The following is a 12,396-nucleotide window of genomic DNA, read 5'->3' on the forward strand; positions in this document are numbered from 1 at the left end:
AATGCAGCGTACTACTTTCTCCTTAGAAATCCCCAAGTGACATCAAGGGATGGAGAGGTCCTGGGAGGACCCGTAGGACACCTGTCTTTTTTGGCTCCAGTGCTGATGGTTAACCCCTTACAGAGCCACGACTCCACCGAAAACATTTTGGGAAATACCGCTCTACACTAATGTACAAAATCCAGTCTGACATGTTTAGTGAATACTATCACTGTTAAAAAAAAAAAAAGTTATATTATATATATTTATATTATATATAGTTTACACTATATAATGTGTATGATGAAATGCATTCTGAGTCAACGATTATAAATACAGGTATCCCCCAAGTCTTTGAAAGTGCACGCCACTACCCTTTTACTTTTTTACCAAAGTCCTACATTAGTACACCTGTTCTCGCTAACTGAAGAAATCTCAGAGGGTTTTTCCTTTTAGGAAAAAAGGAGAAAATTGAAAACAGCACTCAATACGTGAGCCTTTACAGAGGCAGCGCGCACTGCAAACAGTGAACAGGGGATACCCTCAGACTCCTTCTACACAAGGATACTCAGCCTCAGGGCATCAAGTCGCATTAGCTTGGAGGCTCTCTCTGAGCATCTGTGCTTTATCTTGATTTATTTTGTGCACCCGTTAGCAAGATGTGTCTTAAGGTATCAGAAAACCAAAGAGAGGTTCTGGGAACACTCAAAAGACTTTCCATACAAATTAATGGTAATTGATTCTTCACTTTACACCATTTCAGCCTACAAAAGCTTTCACAGGAACATTCTACTTTCAAATAGCAGGAAAGGCCTGTATTCATCTGAGGAATTTTAGAACATAATATTTATGGTGCTTTATTGTCTACAATGACTCCCTCTGGAATTATCCCAAATCAAATAAATAACAGTCAATGTGGTGGGCAATAAGGAGGACATAGATATTTTAATATAACAAATAAGACTCACATAAAGCAACTGAGCTAAAGCAAGAACTGAAATCCCTGGTATTTGGCAGGAGGTTAACAATCTGTAATATATTTATATAAAATCAATGAGGAATGTGGCCAGGCTGCCTAGAACCCCTACACTTGCAAAACAAAGAGCCAGACAGGTCTGAACATCTGAACAGAAAGACTGGAAAGTAACTTTAACTATGATTCCTTGTGTTGACCAACATCTTGAGACTTTTTGAAAACTTTTTTTTTTTTTTTTTTTTTTTGCTATTCAGTAAATTGACAAAAATACCATTTCAGTGATTATATGATTGCAGTTCCATAAGCAAAATACATTCGCACTGTGTTGAATGTGAACAAAATATCTCAGATGACTTTCAAAGGAAATCAAAACCACCATTCGATATGCAACCATGAGAGCTTAGCTTTCTGTAATCCAAGGAAATGTTCAGAAGTGAAAAGTGGTTCTCAGCATTCACTAAGTCTCCAAACCCAGCTGAGCTATGAAAAACGCAATCCAAAAAAGTCAGCTAGGTCATTACCGTCTCACAATTAAGCCAGCCAAGCCCCTAACTCTCCCATAAAGTTGAGTTCTCTCCCTGTCTCTATAGTCCTGACCCCTTATAGCCCTCAGCTTTCCAGCTGTCCTAGTGATGTCATTATCTCATAACAAAATATCTCCATGAATTAGCTCTGCATCCTACCCATTGTAATTCTTAATGACTGCTTCCTGTTCATATTTTCCATTTAACTTGCTGTTCTGGATCCTTGTGGCATAGGCAAGCTGCCTTCATCTAATGGACGGGATTACATCCAATAGGTTTCGGATTTCCAAAGATTACAATTTACAGAGGTCTCCCAAACAACATGCTTTGTAAACACAAGACCTGCCTTTCTGCTGTGGTTATAATAAAAGGGAAATCTGCATTATTTGCTGTGATTAAACTTTGACCTGTCACAGGAAGTTCTATGAGGATTTTTTTCCTGTCACCTTTTTTTTCATAGTCTTGAATGTTTGGACATCAAATAGTTCAAGAGCTGAGAGATGTCTGGCACAGCTGCCTAAGGGCGCTAAACAAAATTTTATTTGAACTACAGCCAGTCTTTGGAATTGAGAATTCTTTTTTATCTTTCTCTATAGTCCATGGAGCACATTCTGTGCCTATAGCTTGCACGCACTCAAGGTTACGTTCACGCATCCTGCTTGCCCTATGCAACTGGATATTGGCCAGGGTGTTCTCTACTTGCTCATTAAATGGGCTGTGTGTGCACTTGTTCTAAACCAACACTGAATGGTGTTAACTCCAGAGGTATTTGCCACCAACAATAATGAAAATGCTCCTAGAAGGAACCAGCCATTTCCACAGCGTCCATAAACCTTTATGAGTACCTACCACGTGCAGGTGTAGTACTGTACATTTTAGAGATTCCAAAAGATCTATGATGGGTACGGTCTTTAAGATCTTTACCATCTAGCTGGGGGAGAGGGGAAAGAAGACTGATACATAAAACCATAAGTAATGGTGTATGGCTGTGTATCAGTTCCAAACAAAATCTATAAACGTAACATGAAACATCAAAGTAAATTCATTCTGCATTCTAATATTCAGTAGACATCTGTGATGTCTGCCTTTCCGACACCTATTCCCTCTTCTGTAAACCATATCCTCATTTGTTTTTGACGAACCCTTCCTGACTTAGTTAATACGGTTGTGGGGACAAGAGTGTGTCATGGCATTTAACCTCCCCTGTAGAGAGTGAGTGATATGGGCTGATTCAGGGATGGACAGGATCATGTGAATCAGTCCCAGGATTTTTACTAAAACTTCTGGGAGAGTAGAGCTCTCTTTATTCTGGGATTACCAAACTGGCAACATCTAAGCCTGCAGCTGCCGATGGCTGTCTTTGCCACCACTTTAGTGAGCATACCATGGACTGCAGCCAACAGGGCAGACAGCCAGCGAGGAGAAATGATAGGCAAGAGATTCTGGAGAACAGTGGTTAAGCACCGGCCCCACTTGTGCCGATACAACCCGGGATTTATTCATTATGTTAGCTAGTAACATCACTTTCACACTTACCCACTTTTGAGTTGCGCTTCTCTTACTTACAAAAAAAAAAAATAGTCCTAAAACATTTATACGTATCTTGAAGTGATTAAAATTATTTTGAAACATCAATATCTGACCTCAAATATGTCTTACATATTAGACAAAATGAATTAAGGACAAGCATATAAACAGCAGTGGTTTCCTCTAGGTGACTGAACTAGTCCTGACTGGCTGGGACAATTCCCCTTATATTGTCCCTCTAGGCACATGTCCACTGGACAAGCGTAACTGACAGCTCCAAAGAAGACGAATTCATCTCTCCTAAGGATTCCTATTTGAGGTTTCTGGTCTGACTGCAGAAGTTTTTGTGGAGAAAAAGCAGAGAAAGGCAGAAGACAACATACGGATGAGTTCACAGCATATTAGGAATATATAACCTAGAGCAGGAAAGGACTCAGTGGGGTAAGAGGAAGTGAGGAGGCAAGAAGTAGTATTTAAAAACAACATAAAGTTTTAATTTAAAGTTTAATAATTTAAAGGCTGCATCCCGGGCGCCTGGGTGGCTCAGTGGGTTAAGCCACTGCCTTTGGCTCAGGTCATGATCTCAGGGTCCTGGGATCAAGCCCCGAATTGGGCTCTCTGCTCAGCAGGGAGCCTGCTTCCCTCTCTCTCTCTGCCTGCCTCTCGGTCTACTTGTGATTTCTCTCTGTCAAATAAATAAATAAAATCTTAAATAAAATAAAATAAAGGCTGCATCTCAATGAGCTATGGTCTCTTAGAACCCTGATTTACGCAACCTCACTACCTACTGCTGAAAAGGGGACATGCCCAGGGAAGGTGACCCTTGGGCAATGCAGAGCTTAGGGGGGCTGACCTCCCCGTAGTCAAAAATCCACGTGTAACTTTTTTTAATTTTATTTTTAGATTTTATTTATTTATTTGACAGACAGATCACAAGTAGGCAGAGAGGCAGGCAGAGAGAGAGGGGGAAGCAGGCTCCCTGCTGAGCAGAGAGCCCAATGCGGGGCTTGATCCCAGGAACCTGAGATCTTGACCTGGGGTGAAGGCAGAGGCTTAATTCACTGAGCCACCCAGGCGCCCCATTTCATGTGTAACTTTTGATTCCCCCAAAACTCAACTCTAATAGTCTACTGCTGACTGGATGCCTTACTGAGAATACAGTGGAGTAACACATATTATGTGTGTTATATGTATTACATACTGAATTTTTTTAAGTAAAGTAAGCTGGCGTTCGCTTCCGCAGCACATATACTAAAATCGGCCCCCATGCAAGGATGACAGGCAAATCTATGAAATGGTCCATATTTTAAAAAAAAAAAAAAAAAGATAGCAAAGAAAATATTAGGAAAATGATAAGGAAGAGGAAATACATTTACTGTACTGTATTTACAGGGAAAAATTACTGTATTTACAGGGAAAAATCTGCATATATGTGGGTGAAAGCATTCAAACCTATGTTAATCCAAGGGTCAAGTGAAATGTCAGATCGTAACTCCAAAGCAGGGAAATCTCTGGTCATGCTGCTAATTTCAAGGCTACCATCATCTTATGAGGGAATGCAAAGTCAGCATCTCTGATTTACTAAATCACTCGGTTCTTTATAGCCTTAAAGAGTGTGTTCATAAGAAAGTTTCGTGATTCATCTTCTTCTAGTTCATCTTCAGAGTTTCTACTAATCTGAGTTTCTACTAATTCAGAGTTTCTACTAATTTGGTTCTGGTGAACCAAAAAATGTTTTACAAGTTCAATAGGAATCCCCCAAATTGGGCAAGCTCACAAAATACAGGCTTGCATGACAGTAAATATTTAAAACAGAGCAAACAGTAAAACTCCTATATATGGAAACACACTGCTACCATATGACGGCAGATGACAGGACAAAACTGGTATACTATTAGTGAGGCCCCAAATAAGCTCTGTGGAAGTCCTAATGGGCATATAGGGGGGCCTGCAGACGACTCCGCTCATTTTCAAGATGAATTCCTGAAATGGACATTAAGCAACAGAATCCAAACTTCTTCCCTAATCCTACAGCAAGCACCAAAGGCACTCTTCCGTTATCTAACAGTTCTTTGAACTGCTAAGGCATTTTGTCTGAATGAAAGGCAGAGAGAAGAATGAGGTAGTAGCATCACTCTGTTAGGCTAACTATGCTATTATAGGAAAAAGGAAACACTACTTCAGAGCTCAAACAAATGAGGAAATCATAAAAACATATTTGTTCTCTTACAGGGCAAAGAATGGTGGCAGAGGCAAAATAGTCAACACGTGTATTCTAAGTCACCATGCAAATCACTATCCACATGAAGTCAAGAGACAGAAAACACAGGCAGCCAGATGATGCTGAGCTGATTATTTTTGCGGAGTCCAGTACCAACAAAAAATAGTTCCGTACGTTCAAAAAGAACGTAAAGTTGACTCTACCAAAAAGAAGAAACCTACAAATTGAAAAAATCAGGAACTTCTCCATAGGGATTAGAATAGACATCATTGATCACCCCCACAACAGCACAGGAATGAGCTACTAACTACTATTACCTGTTGGGTTCTACACTGAGACTCAGTCGCCTTATTTCCACAACAGTCAGCTTCCATTTGCCTCTTGACAAACATAGATATGTTGGTTAAAACAAAGGCATGACAAAAGTGAAAGGATTAAGAGACGCCCAAACGTGTAGCATTTGGTGAGAAATGGGGTTCAGGGGCCCTAAGTCCTAAACCTTCCTGGCAGGTCAGAGGTTGCAGATTAGCAAACTAAAGACAGCCTTTAACTGGAAAAGCTTCTCCACACTTTGGTTTACCCTGTTCTTTTAATTCTCCACGGCACCTGGGACAGCAGGTGTTCAAGAAATGTTTACTAAATGAATTAAACTTCTCAGAAAACTATAACTCAGGGAGAAGTCAGCAGTGAAGTAAAACAGAGGATCTTTGGAGATGTCCACAGGAAAGAAAGCATGGCATCCTGAGTAAGCCAAATCCTGTCACTGAGGTGAAGCGAGGACATACACTCATAAATTGCATTTATTAACTAACACTGATAGTTTGCTCCCTATCTACTCGCTACTACTACATTATTTGGACTTTTTCAGTCCTCACAACAATTCTATGAAATGGTGCCCACTTTACAAATAAAGAAACAGACGTACATAAACAAATGTTCACTACAGCCTCATTCATAATAGCGAAAAACGTAGAAACCACCCACGTGTCCATCAATGGGTGCATGGATAACGAGAAAGCGGTATATCCATGTAACAGAGTATCATTTGACAATAAAAAGGAATGAAGGGACGCCTGGGTGGCTCAGTTGGTTAAGCAGCTGCCTTCGGCTCAGGTCATGGTCCCAGTGTCCTGGGATCGAGTCCCACATCGGGCTCCTTGCTCCGCAGGGAGCCTGCTTCTCCCTCTGACTCTGCCTTCCACTCTGTCTGCCTATGCTCGCTCTCGCTCGCTCTCTCTCTGACAAATAAATAAATAAAATCTTTAAAAAAAAAAAAAAGGAATGAAGTACAGATACATGGTACGGCATGGATAAATCTTGAAAAGATTACACTAAGTGAAAAGAGCTGGTGACAGAAGGCCATATATTGCATGATTTCTTTTATATGAAAGGTCCGGAGTAGGCAGGTCCATGGAGACTGAAAGTGGGTTGGTGGTTGCCTAGGCCTGAAGGTGCTGGGGCAGGGAGAGGAACAGAAAATAACCACAAATGGGTACCAGGGTATTTTCAGGGTGATAAAATGGTCTAAAATTAGATCATGGTGATGGCTGGACAACTCAGTAAATGGACCAAAAACCACTGAATTGTTTATACAGATAAATTTGATGTAGGTAGTAAAGTGTATCTTAATAAAGCTGTTGAGAAACAAAAGGAGGAAAGAAACAGCCAGAATGAGGTTCAGTACGTTGCCTAAAGCATAGGGCCGTAAGTGGTGGAGACAGGATCTGAAGTCAGGCTGTCTGGTTCCAGAGTGGGATTTCCTAACCACTGTGCAATCCTGCCTCTGCAGCACTTGGGTCAGAGACCTCTCTATGGCACAGGAGGCACACTGGCTGATGGGAGCTGGCTTCATGCCAACCCCCCAGAGGCCTCTGGTAAACCTGGACATAGTAGTATATGCTTTTCATGCTGGACTGAAAACAATACATGTTCAGAAAATTCACAGGAAAAATAAAGTGGAAGACTATTGATCCCCCAGGCCCTCTTACATCCTTCCCTTAACTAGTTAGAAAAATGACCCACTTCAGTTCCCCCAACAGAGCCAGAAAAAGATATTCTGATCTCAAAAATACAAGAGTTAAATGATCTTTTTGAAAGTAAAGTCAACAGCTCTGGCTTGAGTCAGAGAGAGTGCTGGATTCTGGAAAACTTTCAACATCCAGTTCTGTCTCCATTTCTGACCTGTAAAAGCCCCGTTCTCCAGCTTTGGGCCTCTCTTGAGGAAAAACGACGAATCAGCCCAAACTAGGCAGCTGTCTGTGCTGAAGGCTGTCTGCTGGGTCTTAGAAGAAAGCTAACCAAACTTTACCAACACCATAAGCCAAAAATCTTTCATAATCACATCCTTATGAGGTGAGTAAATTTATCCCAGCACTAAGTCACGCAGGTACTTTTAGGATTAGGTTCTTATCTAATAAAACCACCACCAAAGTGAGTTCCTTTTAAGGAAACATAAAGGACTGTAAACATATGAGAAAATGTTAAACTACAGTAATAACTTAATGAAACATAAATGAAAACATCAGCAATACACTATTTAAGTTCCTCAAACTGGGTAAGGAATTTTTAATGATAAAATGGCATAGCATCTGGAAGGGTTTGTGAAATGGATCCACATCACTGTGGGAGTACAAATTGGCAAAAACAACACAAAAAACCACAACCAACCAACCAACCAAACAAAAACCTTTCTGGAGAGTAATCTAGGAAGATAGATGGATATGTAAATAGATACCTATAGATCATATGGCCTTTAAAAAAGTGATTCAGATTCATATTTACTGAACATGGAAAGGTGTTCATAATATATTAAAAGAAAATGAGGGTTTCAGAAGAATATGTACAGCTTGATTCTGCATGTATGTATACACAATGGTTGAAAGATGAATCAAGATGCTAACAGTGGTTATCTCTGGGTGATGAGCTTACTGAGCTGTGTTTCCTGTTATTTGTCCAGATTTTCTACAATCAGAGTGTATCAATTGTAAATAATAAAAAAGAATAATCATTTTAAAAACAAGAATTATAAAAGCTTCTTTTCTCATTTAAGTTTTCTTTCTCCCATCACTCACATACTTTTCTTCAACCTGCTCCTCTGAGTTACTGACAAAATCCTGCTCCTCAATCCTGAAATGGCAAGTTTTTAAAATTAAATTATGTTAACAACGTTAAGTTCTTAAATTCGTTCTAGGAGAAAAAAATACTATGGATGTATTACTGCCTCAGTGAAGGGATGAGATTTTAATCTTTCTCCAATATGTAGCAACTCCATAAAAGAGCTTGTAGGAAAAATAAAACTATTTTCTGATCCCTGGCTAAATGTTAGAGCAAAAGTAACAGAATTATCATGATATAAAAGAGAAACAATGACAGCCCATAAATTCTTTAAATTACTCTAATGTTTATCATAGAAGCCAGAGAAAAGTCCTACATGAGAGAATTATGGAATTTTGAAAGTATGGGGAACTTCACAGACTATCCGGCTCCATACAATTGTTTTACAGAGAAAGAAGCACAAGCTAAGAGAATGCAGATGGGCAAAGCAACAGGAGTAAGAAACCTGGGTCTCATGACTAAGATAAGAATTCAGCGCCCTTTCTAACAGAACAAGGTATAAGCAACCAAAATAACAAAAGCATGTTTTTTCTTAAAAAAAAAAAAATCCATTATAAAAATTAACACCTAACATCTTACATTCTATTTTATTTTTCTTAAGATTTTATTTATTTATTAGAGAGAGCGAGCATGCACATGTGCACACAGGCAGAGGAAAAGGGGGGAGAATCCTCAAACAGACGCCCCAGTGAGCACATACGGAGCTGATGTGGAGCTCGATCCCAGGACTCTGAGATCATGCATGACCTGAGCTGAAATCAAGAGCTGGCCCCCCCAACCGACTAAACCAGGCCCCTCTAACATATTACATTCTAAAATTAGATCTCTTAAAGCCAAATTTCCAAAAACTACTGTGCTAAGAACTGAAAAAAAGAGGCACCTGTGGGCTCAGTCAGTGAAGTATATTCCCTTGGCTTAGGTCGTGATCCCAGAGTCCTGGGATTGAGCCCCTTATCGGACACCCTCCTCATTGGGCAGCCTGCTTCTCCTTCTACCTCTGCCTGCCGCTCTGGCTACTTGTACTCTCTCTCTGTCAAATAAATAAATAAAGTCTTTAAAAAAAAAAAAAAGAACGGGAAAAAATCTATAAAGGACACCATCAGGAAACTATATTAAAAGGTAAGAAAACAGAACATAGTTGGAAAAGTTAAAAGAACTGACAACTCTATCAACTGCCAAACTTAGGCATCTGAAATTAGGTTGTTTTGTTCAGATGTAAGAATGTGTAATATTAAGTTATGATTTAGTATGCTTACATATAAATTTTATTTTAAAATTTTAATTTTAAAGTTTTAAAAGTTTAATCTTTGTTCTAGGAATATTTCATCTAATAAGGTAAATATTTCATGTTGAGAGCAGTTAAAAACTAAAGAAGAATTTGTACATGTCTCCAACTACATGTCCCCTAAGGAACAATATTTCTTTTGCAAAGACATAGGAACAACTCATATTTAGACTCTGTAAGGGAATTACCCACATTAAGTGAGAATTTTTCATACCTGATTCTTACCCACTGTAAGCCCTCAAACAATTTTTAAAAATCAAAGTTTTTAATGGGATTCTCTGTAGCATGCATTGAACATTTTCTTGGCTTTTTAAGCACAATATACTGATTGTGTTCTACCGATGGATCATTTGTAGTCATTACTGTTATTATGAAGTACAATCATTTATTTAATTTGCTACATTATTATGATCCTTTGAGTGCTTTCTAGGCACATTAATGTGAGGCCAGGAGAGCCACACTGAGAGACATTATACATCAAGCTGCCAAAAAGCAAAAAAAAAAAAGAATGTGGAAACAGCAAGGATAAGCTACTCACCACCTACAAAGGAAATTCAGTACATTGTTTACGAGCCAACACCTCATCAGAACCACGGAAGATAGGGGCCTGGGTGGCTCAGTTTGTTAAGGGTTTGCCTTTGGCTCAGGTCATGATCCCAGAGTTCTGGAATGGAGCTCTGCATCAGGATCCTTACTCTACCAGATGTTCCCTCTGCCCACCCTTTCCCTGCTTGTACTTTCTGGCTTGCTCCAATGCACCACCCCTGCCCTGGTCAAATAAATTAAAAAAAAAAAAGAACCATGGAAGACAGAGGGCAGTGGATGACACATTTAAAGGCTGAGAGAAAAAGCTGTTAACCAAGCATTCTATATCCAGACAAACTATCCCTCAAAAATGAGGTGAAATTAAGACATGCTCAGATGAACAAAAACTGAGGGAGTCTGTTGCCAGTAGATTTCCCTCAAAGAAATGTTATAGGGAGTCCCTCAGATTGAAATGAAAGGACAGGAGAGTGACTCAAAGCTGCATGAAGAAAGAAAGAACAATGGCAAAGGTAACTAGCTACATAGGTAAAAATTTTAAAAACCAGTATTATTGTAGTTTCTTTTTGGAACTATTTTTTTCCCTAATATGATTAAAAAGACAAACGCATATGACAATAAGTATTAATCTATGGTCGTACAATGTATAAAGATGGAACATGTGACAATAATAGCATAAAAGGGGGTAGATGGAGCTGTATAGGAAAAATGGTTTCCATACACTATACAAGCTAAGTTTGTGTTATTTAAAACTAAATTGTTTTGGTTTAAGATATTAACTATAATCTCCAATGTAATCACTAAGAAAAATTGTTTTGAAACTATCCAGGTCCTGAGAAATATTTTCATGAATCTTTTCTCTATCATTTATGAGCCCCTAGAGTGAGCCTAGGACCGTACCTGAGACTTTTCACATGCAAACTCATTGAATTCCTTTAATATCCCAATGAAGTGGTTATTATTACTTTCATCTGATAGATGGAAACTGTAAGACACTTAACCTGGATTTCAATTAAAACCTTCACATGCTTCTTTCTCCTTGATCTGGACCTCCAGTATCTAGAAGCTCATGGTCCCATTCTTTTCCCACCCAGTGCACCACCACCTCTGCGACATAGCCAACAGCAAATGATAATTATCTCCCCTGTGGCCAAGACTTTATATAGTACCTACAGGTTGCAGAATCCCCAGCCTCTCTCTCCAAAACAGTTCTTTCCACAAATGCCACAGTCAGTCAGTCACCTCTTGGACAACTTGAATCAATATTCTCAACATCAATTTCATAGTGTCTAGAACAGAACTTACTCCTGTTGGTGAACCACACCACCAACCAACCAATTTTCTAAGCCCAGAAACCTTCAAGTAATCCTAGGTTCTTCCATGACCTCATACATCTAACCAAGCACCAATTCCACCACCTAAATGTTTCTCTATCCACTGCTACTTCCTGAGTTCAGGTACCCATCACTCTTGCCTAAACCTCCATAGAAGGCCTTTATCCCGTTCGCTGCCTTGTGGAGACTTCTGTACTCAGCCCCTCACTCTGGTCCATAAACCTTCCACATTGTACACCCAATTGTAAGACCAAACAAATGCTTTTGGCCAACAAATGTTTACTTAGTATTTGTTATTTTCTAGCATTGTACGGGGTGTGCTAGGGATAGAAAGATGAAAGGAAGAAAGACATTTTCTTAAGCTGTTCAGAGTCTAGTGGGCAGGCAGACATGAAAAGATGAATTATCAACTAATGTGGAAATGCTGAGGTAGAGAGATATACAAGGTATTTTAAGAGTAATAAAGAGCACCTAACTCAGACTTGCAGGAAAGAGTTCACAGAGGAAGTGACAACTGAACCTACCCAGGAGTTGCCCAAGAAAAGTGGTAAAGAAAGGGCAGGAGACAGTGTGAACAGAGGATAGCAAGAAGTCCCACTAGAGAAAAACCTTGCATGCCATAAGGAACTTTCATCCTGTGGAAAACAGATTACCTGCTTCTGATTTTTTAAACGGCTCATTCTGATGGGCATGGGTAAGAGGGGAACAGTGGCAGGAAGACCAGTCAGGAGACTGTTGCAGTTGTACAGAGAAAATAAAGAGGGCCTGTCCTAAGGAATTGGCAGCAAGGACGGAGAGGAGAGTGCAGATTCCAGAAATATTTAGGAGGTTGAGTTGGCAGGACTTGCTAAGTGTCTGAATGTGGCGGGGGTGGAGGGATGAGGAAGGAGGAG

The 12,396-nt window shown here is 39.7% G+C and overlaps 1 protein-coding gene across 4 annotated transcripts in view; it reads right to left on the reverse strand.

Moving 5' to 3' along the window:
- The window catches only part of CDK6 (cyclin dependent kinase 6), a 243,913-nt gene that overhangs the window by 183,287 nt on the left and 48,230 nt on the right, over positions 1-12,396 (reverse strand). The gene's annotated exons all lie outside the window — the stretch shown is intronic.

Source organism: Mustela lutreola, chromosome 4 (genome assembly GCF_030435805.1).
Source record: "Mustela lutreola isolate mMusLut2 chromosome 4, mMusLut2.pri, whole genome shotgun sequence".
Lineage (NCBI taxonomy): Eukaryota > Metazoa > Chordata > Mammalia > Carnivora > Mustelidae > Mustela > Mustela lutreola.